This window comes from Engraulis encrasicolus, unplaced genomic scaffold (genome assembly GCF_034702125.1).
Source record: "Engraulis encrasicolus isolate BLACKSEA-1 unplaced genomic scaffold, IST_EnEncr_1.0 scaffold_68_np1212, whole genome shotgun sequence".
Lineage (NCBI taxonomy): Eukaryota > Metazoa > Chordata > Actinopteri > Clupeiformes > Engraulidae > Engraulis > Engraulis encrasicolus.
In genome coordinates this window covers 249,504-257,003 of record NW_026946016.1, presented here as the reverse complement: position 1 = coordinate 257,003, position 7,500 = coordinate 249,504, and the positions used below count along the sequence as shown (strand labels likewise).

Sequence of the window (7,500 nt, the reverse complement as noted above, 5' to 3'; positions counted from 1 at the left end):
GCAGTAGCAGGGAGGAAACCCTGTATTAGGTCATCATGCGAACACTAGCATTCCATGCAGAGAGGAAACTCACACACACACACACACACTCCCTATCTGCTCAGCCCTGGGTCTAAATAAGTCAGATTAGGCTTTTTTTCCAGCATGAGTCACAAGACACAAGCACATGGGGTCAGACTGCACTGTTAGACTCAACACACACACACACAAACACACACACACACACACACACAAGAAACACATGCTTTTGTATGAGACTCAACTCACGCACACAGGCAGAAAAGACATACTCACGCACATGCGCGCACGCACGTGCACATACACACTCACACACACACACACACACACACACACACACACACACACACACACACACACACACCACACACACACACACACACACACACACACACAACACACACACACACACACAACACACGCTCCTCTCTCCTCACACCTTCACACACTACCACTCACTCACACACACACACACAGACAAATAAAAACACACACACTGCCTGACTCAATATCCTTATCTGCTGTGTCAGTCCAAACAGGGTTAGGGGGAGGGATCCTGGCAGGCTTACACAGAGAGAACACACACACACACACACACACACACACACACACACACACACACACACACACACACACACACACACACACACACACACACACACACATACACACCACCTTCATCACACAAAATCACACACACACACACATGCAGAGGTACCCGCTGTTGAGTGTAAGTGGACCCAGATTGAGAAGAAGGACAACCAGTGGGGGTGAAGGGAGAGATGTGGGAAACTGACCACAGGTTCAGTGAGACGAGACTGCTGTGTTTGGGTGTGTGTGTGGTGTTTTTATGTGTGAACAGTTTGCTGTGTGTGGTTGTGTTGGTCTGCTGTATCAGGCGTTGTTGTGGAGTTAGTTTGGGTGGTGTGTGATGTGTCGTGTGCGGTGACCATGGTGTGGGTGTGTTGTGTGTGTGTGTGTGCACTGCGCACACGTGTGCTATGGTATTTCGTATGTGCAGTTTGGGTGTGTTTTACAATGTGTGTGTGTCGGCGTGGTTTTGTGTGTTGTGTGTGTGTCTGTGGTTGGCATCGTGGAGGACGTGTGTGTGTGAGTTTGAAGTGGCGCTCGTGTTTGGGTGGTTTGTACGTATGTGTATGTGGTCTGTGTCTGTAGTGTGCGTAGTTGGGCACGCATTGTCTGTGAATGGTGCACACACCACATAGGCAAAGCACACACCACACACACTTTGCACACAACACCAACCACAGACAGGCAAGCACAGACACAGACACAAATGCACACCACACACACACACACACACACACAACACACACACAGCCCCACACCACACCACAACATCACCACCACACAACCCCACACACACACATGCACACCACAACACGAGACACACATACACACATACACACACACACACACACACACACACACACACACACACACGCACACACATGCACACACAAAGACACACTCCAAGCGGTGCCAGTGTTTCCAGAGTGTCTGATGTTCGTTATGAGTGTTTGCTTATCAGAACACACACACACACACTGTGGTGACACACGCACACACCCACTATCTACTGCACACACACACACACACACACACACACACACACACACACACACACACACACACACACACACACACACACACACAACAATACAACACACACACACACACACACACACACACACCTATATACTGCACAAGCACACACACACACAAACACACACACACCCACTCACTGTGGTTTGACACATCGGCACTCACACCCACTATCTACTGCACACACAACACACACACACACAACACACCACACAATGTGCAAAACCAACCTATGTACACGCACGCACCACATGATATCGAATGAAATGAATGCATTTTTTCGTTTCCAAATTGTGGAATTGGGTTTGTTTTTTTTTTTTTTCACGTCAATTCCCACAGTCTTTAGAACGACCCCATTACCCTTATGGTAGAGGTGTTGTTTGTGTGTGTGTGTGTTCTGTGGTGTATGGTTGTTGGTGTGTGTGGTTGTGTGTGTGGTGTGTGTGTGTGTGTGTGTGTGTGTCGTTGTGTGTGGTGTGTGTTGTGTGTGTGTGTGTAATGCGTGTTTGTGTGTGTGTGTGATTGTGTGGTGTGTGTNTGTTGTTGTGTGTGTTGTGTGATGTGTTGGGTGTGTGTGTGTTGTGTGTGTGTGTTGTGTGTGTGAACGGCATGTGAATCGATGGACTAATGGTTTGTGTTATGGGTAAAGCAACCCCTTACAAACCCACCAAGCTCTGCCATTGTTGATTACCCTTCTCTGGAGTTTTTGGGCTGCCAGCATTGCCGATTCCTTGGAATAGAACAAGGACTATTTTAAAAGAAATACTATCCCATTTTTGGACAATAAAATAAGCCTTTATTTTAACAACCTCCCCTTGAGGTTAAATATAGCTCGGTGGCTGCTACACGTCGCTCGCGATATGGACTCAATGTTAACCCAGCTAGCTTGGGAGGTAAAAATTTACACTGCTATAATTAACCCAGAGATGGGTAGGTTTGGAAAAAGTATAGGAGAACGGTAAAACCCTATTATTTAACTCAAGGGGAGGTGTGAAATGGGACAGTATCACTTTAAGCTACAGACACATTAGTATTATTCCAGCTGAAGCTTGTTAGACGATGGACTGGTCAGCAACTTTTATGTTAGATGTATATCTTTGTTTCTTTGTCTTGTGGTGTAGATCTTTTAAACTGTGTATTTTTTTTTTTTGCCTGGTAGCGGCTTTAACTTTCACGCCTATTTCATTATGTTTTTGACCATCTAATGCTATTTATTATTCATTTTAAATTTTGCCTGCCACAGGGGGTTTTTGATTTTTTGTGTTTTTTTTTTTTAACACATGAAAGGTGTGGGTTTGAAAATAAATCGCGCCCCCCAAAAAACTGATGGCTAGTTCAGGAAAGCTGTGCAAGTAAGGAATTTACTTACAAGTGATAGTGATATTTACAACAAGGAACAGGAGCGGAGGGCTCTTTGGTAGGTCCAAGAGGGGAAAACACAACTAGGCCCTAGAGAAGGCAGCAGACAGGTAGGAGTTTTATCTGATTTTTAGCTTTTTTATTTTTTGAAGTCAACAGAGACCACTTTCTTTAGAGCTGCACAGACATCAAGAGACCAAGAGGCACCAGACAGATTTGCATCTGCACCTATTGCATTGCAACTTGCAAATGCATTGCATTACATTATTACATTTCTACATTTGCAATTCTTTGGCACCAGAAGACCGCCTTTATAAAACCAAAAGCGTCCTTAACAAAAAAGAGGGATCATAATCAAGCCTCATAAACCTCCAACATCATAAGCAAAATACAAAGTGCACACAGGAGATAATAACAGAACAAAGCTAAGTGCCAAGCATGCAAAGGAGAGGGATAGTTGGTATTATAGTTTTTTTTTTTTGTTTTTTTAATAACAGAAGTACCAACAACACAACAGACACACAAAACACATTCCATGTTCAGGAGGCCGCATTCTTGGCCACCGATAGGCAGCAGGCAGGCAGACACGCGGGCCCCCTATATTGTGAATAACAGCCCACACTCTTTACTGCGCGATAGTGGCCCAATTTTGTTTCAAACAATGTTCAATTTTCCTTTCACCATTTTCGCGTTGGGGCCCCACATTACCCTAGAAACGCTGGGGGCCTTCTGAGTCCAGCCTGCCTTGGGGCTAGGCCAAGCTCAGGAGTTATTACTCTAGGTAGATTAACTCAGGGAAAGAGGAAGCGTTCCTTTACAACCTTGCTGTCTTGAAAGCCCCAGCTTTAGCACAGCTTATCTACATGAGGCTAAACAAGTGTGTGGCACTGCAGATGCAGATCCCTCCCCACCTGGCAGGTGAGGTGCTCGGTCGTTCATTTTAGAAACATGGCGCCCCCCGATTTAAGCACAGAGTTAGAAACGAACGAGCTCAAATACCAAACTGTACATTAATAGTTCACAGGCCTACTTTACGTACACAGCCAGCGCTACCAAAATCCCACAAATAGGACTGTGTTGTTTAGTAATACTGTATATTTTTAAATGTGCGGAAAAAGTGTAACTAGTGACAGTGTTGGGCATACATAAGCAATTGGTACTTGGAAAACATCGCTGGGTATAATATTTTTGTTTTTGGCTATTCCATCGTGTGTTAATGAATTACAAACGAGGGACTTAGTTCAGTCAGTCAGTGGCCTGGTCATTTTTTGTCTCCCTCCCCCCTCCAGCGCCCCCCCCCCCCCTCTCTCTCTCTCTATCCCACCTCTCTCTCTCTCTCTCTCTCTCTCTCTCTCTCTCTCTCAGTCCCCTCTCGTTCGCGTTCGGTCCTCTCGCCGTCTTCTGTTCTTCTTTCCCTCCCGTCTCGCTCACCTCTCCTCTCTCTCTTCAGTCCTCTCTCCTCGTCTCTCGTCTACCCTCCTCTCTCTCCCCCTCCATCATCTCCTCATCTCCCTCCCCTCCTCTCTCTCATCCTCCTCTCTCTCTCTCTCTGTCTTTCTCACCCTCCCACTCTCCCCTCCTCCTCCCCCCCCCCTCTCTCTCTCTCTTCCCTCATCCCTCTCACATTCTCGTCCTCTCTCCCTTCTCTTCTCTCTCTCTCTCTTCTTCTCTCCCCCGCTCTCGACTCCTTCCCCGATCATCTGCTCCCTCCTCCTCCCTCAAATCTCCTCTCTGCCCCCCCCCCCCCTCTCCCTCGCCAACTCCATAGTCTGTTTTGTTCCAGGGGCCTTCCTGAGGCAATTTAGAACATCCACAGCCAACCAATTAAGGAGAAAGAGCCTGTGTGGTGTGTGTGGTGTGTGTTGTGTGTCTTGTGTGTGTGTGTTTGTGTGTGTGTGTGATGCGGTGTGTGTGTTTGTGCTGTGTGTGTGTGTGCGGTGCATGTGTGGTGCGGTGTGTCTGCTAGTGTGTGTGTGTGTGTGTGTGTGTGTGTGTGTGGTAGTGTGTCAGCAGAGACGAGGTTTTATCAGATGACAAGTAGATGAGTTTTATAATCTCTCTGCCATTAGTGTAGGAATGTATACTTAGATATACTGCACAAATGCAGCATAAATGTGTGTGTGTTTGTGTGTGTGTGTGTGGGTGTGTGTGTGTGTTTGTGTGTGTGTGTGTGTGTGTGTGTGTGTGTGTGTGTGTGATGTGTGTGATGTGTGTGGTTGTCGGTGTGTGTTTGGTTTGTGGTGTGTGTGTGTGTGTGTGTGTGTGGTGTGTGTGTCTGTGTGTGTGCGTGTAGGTGTGCAAACGGGCAATGCATGCGTGCGTGCTGTCTGTGTGTGTGTGTGTGTGAGATTTGTGGTGTGTGTGTGTGTGTGTGTGTGTGTGTGTGTGTGTGTGTGTGTGTGTGTGTGTATGTGTGTTTAATTGCATGCTTCTCTCCACCGGCCCATAACGCTGCCTGCGTGATCTAAGACCTCCAATGGAACCCACCCCCACCCAAATCCCCCCACTCTTTCTATAACTCCCACAACACCCATCCCATCCACCATCCCCTCTCTCCTCCTACTCCACTCATTATCCCCCTTCTCTCTCTTCTCCTCCTCGTCTATAAAACACACACACAACATCATCCTCTCCTCATCAACCCCCTCTCTTTCACTATCCCCACCTCGAATCTCTCCTCTCCTCTTCTCCCCCTCTCTTCTTCTCTCAATCCACCTCTCTTCTCCTCCTCTCTTCACCTCCTCTCTTCTTCTCCCCCTCTCTTGTTCTCCTCATCTCTTCTCCTCTCAATCCACCTCTCTTCACCTCCTCTCTTCTCCTCCTCTCATACCTCTCTCAACTTCCCACTCTCGTCTTCCTTTCCACATCACATATTTCTCCTCCTACTACTACCACTCCCACCTCTCATACACCCCCTCCACTCATTCTCATCCTCCCTTCATTTCTCCCCTCCCCTCCCTCTATCTTTCCCCCCTCTCATATCCTCCGTCCTCACTTCTTCTTGCCTCCTCTGTCATATCCTCCCGACCTCTCCTTCTCCCCCCTCTACGAGTTCTTCTCCTCCTCTGTCATATCCTCCTCTCTCCTCCCCTCTCTTCTTTCTCCTCCACTCATCGGGATTCCTCCCCCTCTCCCTATTCAAATCTTATACATCCCCCCTCGTCNNCTTCTCCTCCTCTCTCAAATCTACATCCCCCTTCTCCCCCTCTCTTCTTCTCCTCCTCTCTTCTTCTCCTACTCTCTTCTTCTCCCCCTCTTCTTCTCCCCCTCTCTTCTCCTCCTCTCTTCTTTTCCTCCTTCTCTCATATCTATATCCCCCTCTCTTCTCCTCCTCTCTCATATAGCCATCTCTCTCTCATCTTTTATCCCCCTCTATATCTCCCTCTGTATCCCTCTCTTGTCATCTCTCTCTCTCTCTCTCTCTCTCTCTCTCTCTCTCTCTCTCTCTCTCCCTCCTCCTCTCTCCTGCTTATCTTATATTTCCTCCCTCTCTTCTTGTATTCTTCTCTTCGTATCCCTCTCTCCTTCTTTCTATCTATCTGCCGTCTTATATCTCTCTCTCTCTCTCCCCTCTCTCCTTCTCTCCTCCACCTCATATATATCCCTCTATCTCTCTCCTTCAATCTTATATCCCTCCTTCCCTCCCTGTTCTATCTTCCATCTCCCTCTGTATCCCTCTCTTCTTATATCCATCCCCCTCTCCTCTCATCCCTCTCATACTATCTCAATCATCTTTTCTTATCACTCCCTCTATACCTTCAAACTATCTCAAATATTCTCTCTTTTACTAACTTTTGTTCTTTTTGTTTGTCTTTTACGCTAAATATTTTTCTCTCTCTCTCTCTCCAGTCTCAGGCTCTCTCTCTCTTCATCTCTGCACTCATTTCTCCACTTCCTCATCCTCTCTCTCTCTCTCTCGCTCCTCTTCGTACCGCGTTTTCCCCCTTCCACGGGTGCAGAATGAGAACACACACACGTTGGTAAGAGGTCCCCACTGTAGTGTATGTGCACATTATGAATATGCTGCTACCCCATTGTTGATAAATGTGCTGTAGTGGGTGGATTATGCCGCTATATATGTCATAGTCTGGTTGCCGTAGAGCGTGGTTTGGACTGTGTTCATGTGTCCTCCCCATTCCACATATATGGGATCTATGCCATAGGGTGCTAAGTGTACTGTCATGTGTCACATTACGGTAACTGCAATCAATTACGGTACTCTAGCATCCATATGCTGGTTATGTAATGTGAGAATGTGCTGTAAAGGTTATGTTGTCGGTCAATTTGTGCTGTAATGGTTTATGTATTGTGGTTTTATGTGCTGTATGTCATGTCTCACTCCCTCTACCAGCCTATAAAGCCAGCAGAAGTATAAAGGCCAAAGCCAGCAGTATCAACCAACGGAATGTCAACCCAGAGTGGAACATTCCCATCCCCCTCTCTCCTTCTCCTCCTCTCCCTCTCTCCCATATGTCAATCTCTCTCTCTCTTCTTATA

At 47.0% G+C, this 7,500-nt stretch overlaps 1 protein-coding gene across 1 annotated transcript in view; it reads left to right on the top strand.

Annotated features, from left to right (window-relative positions):
* Nucleotides 1–7,500, top strand: part of LOC134444723 (anoctamin-5-like) — a 104,512-nt gene that overhangs the window by 49,109 nt on the left and 47,903 nt on the right. The window lies entirely within an intron of this gene.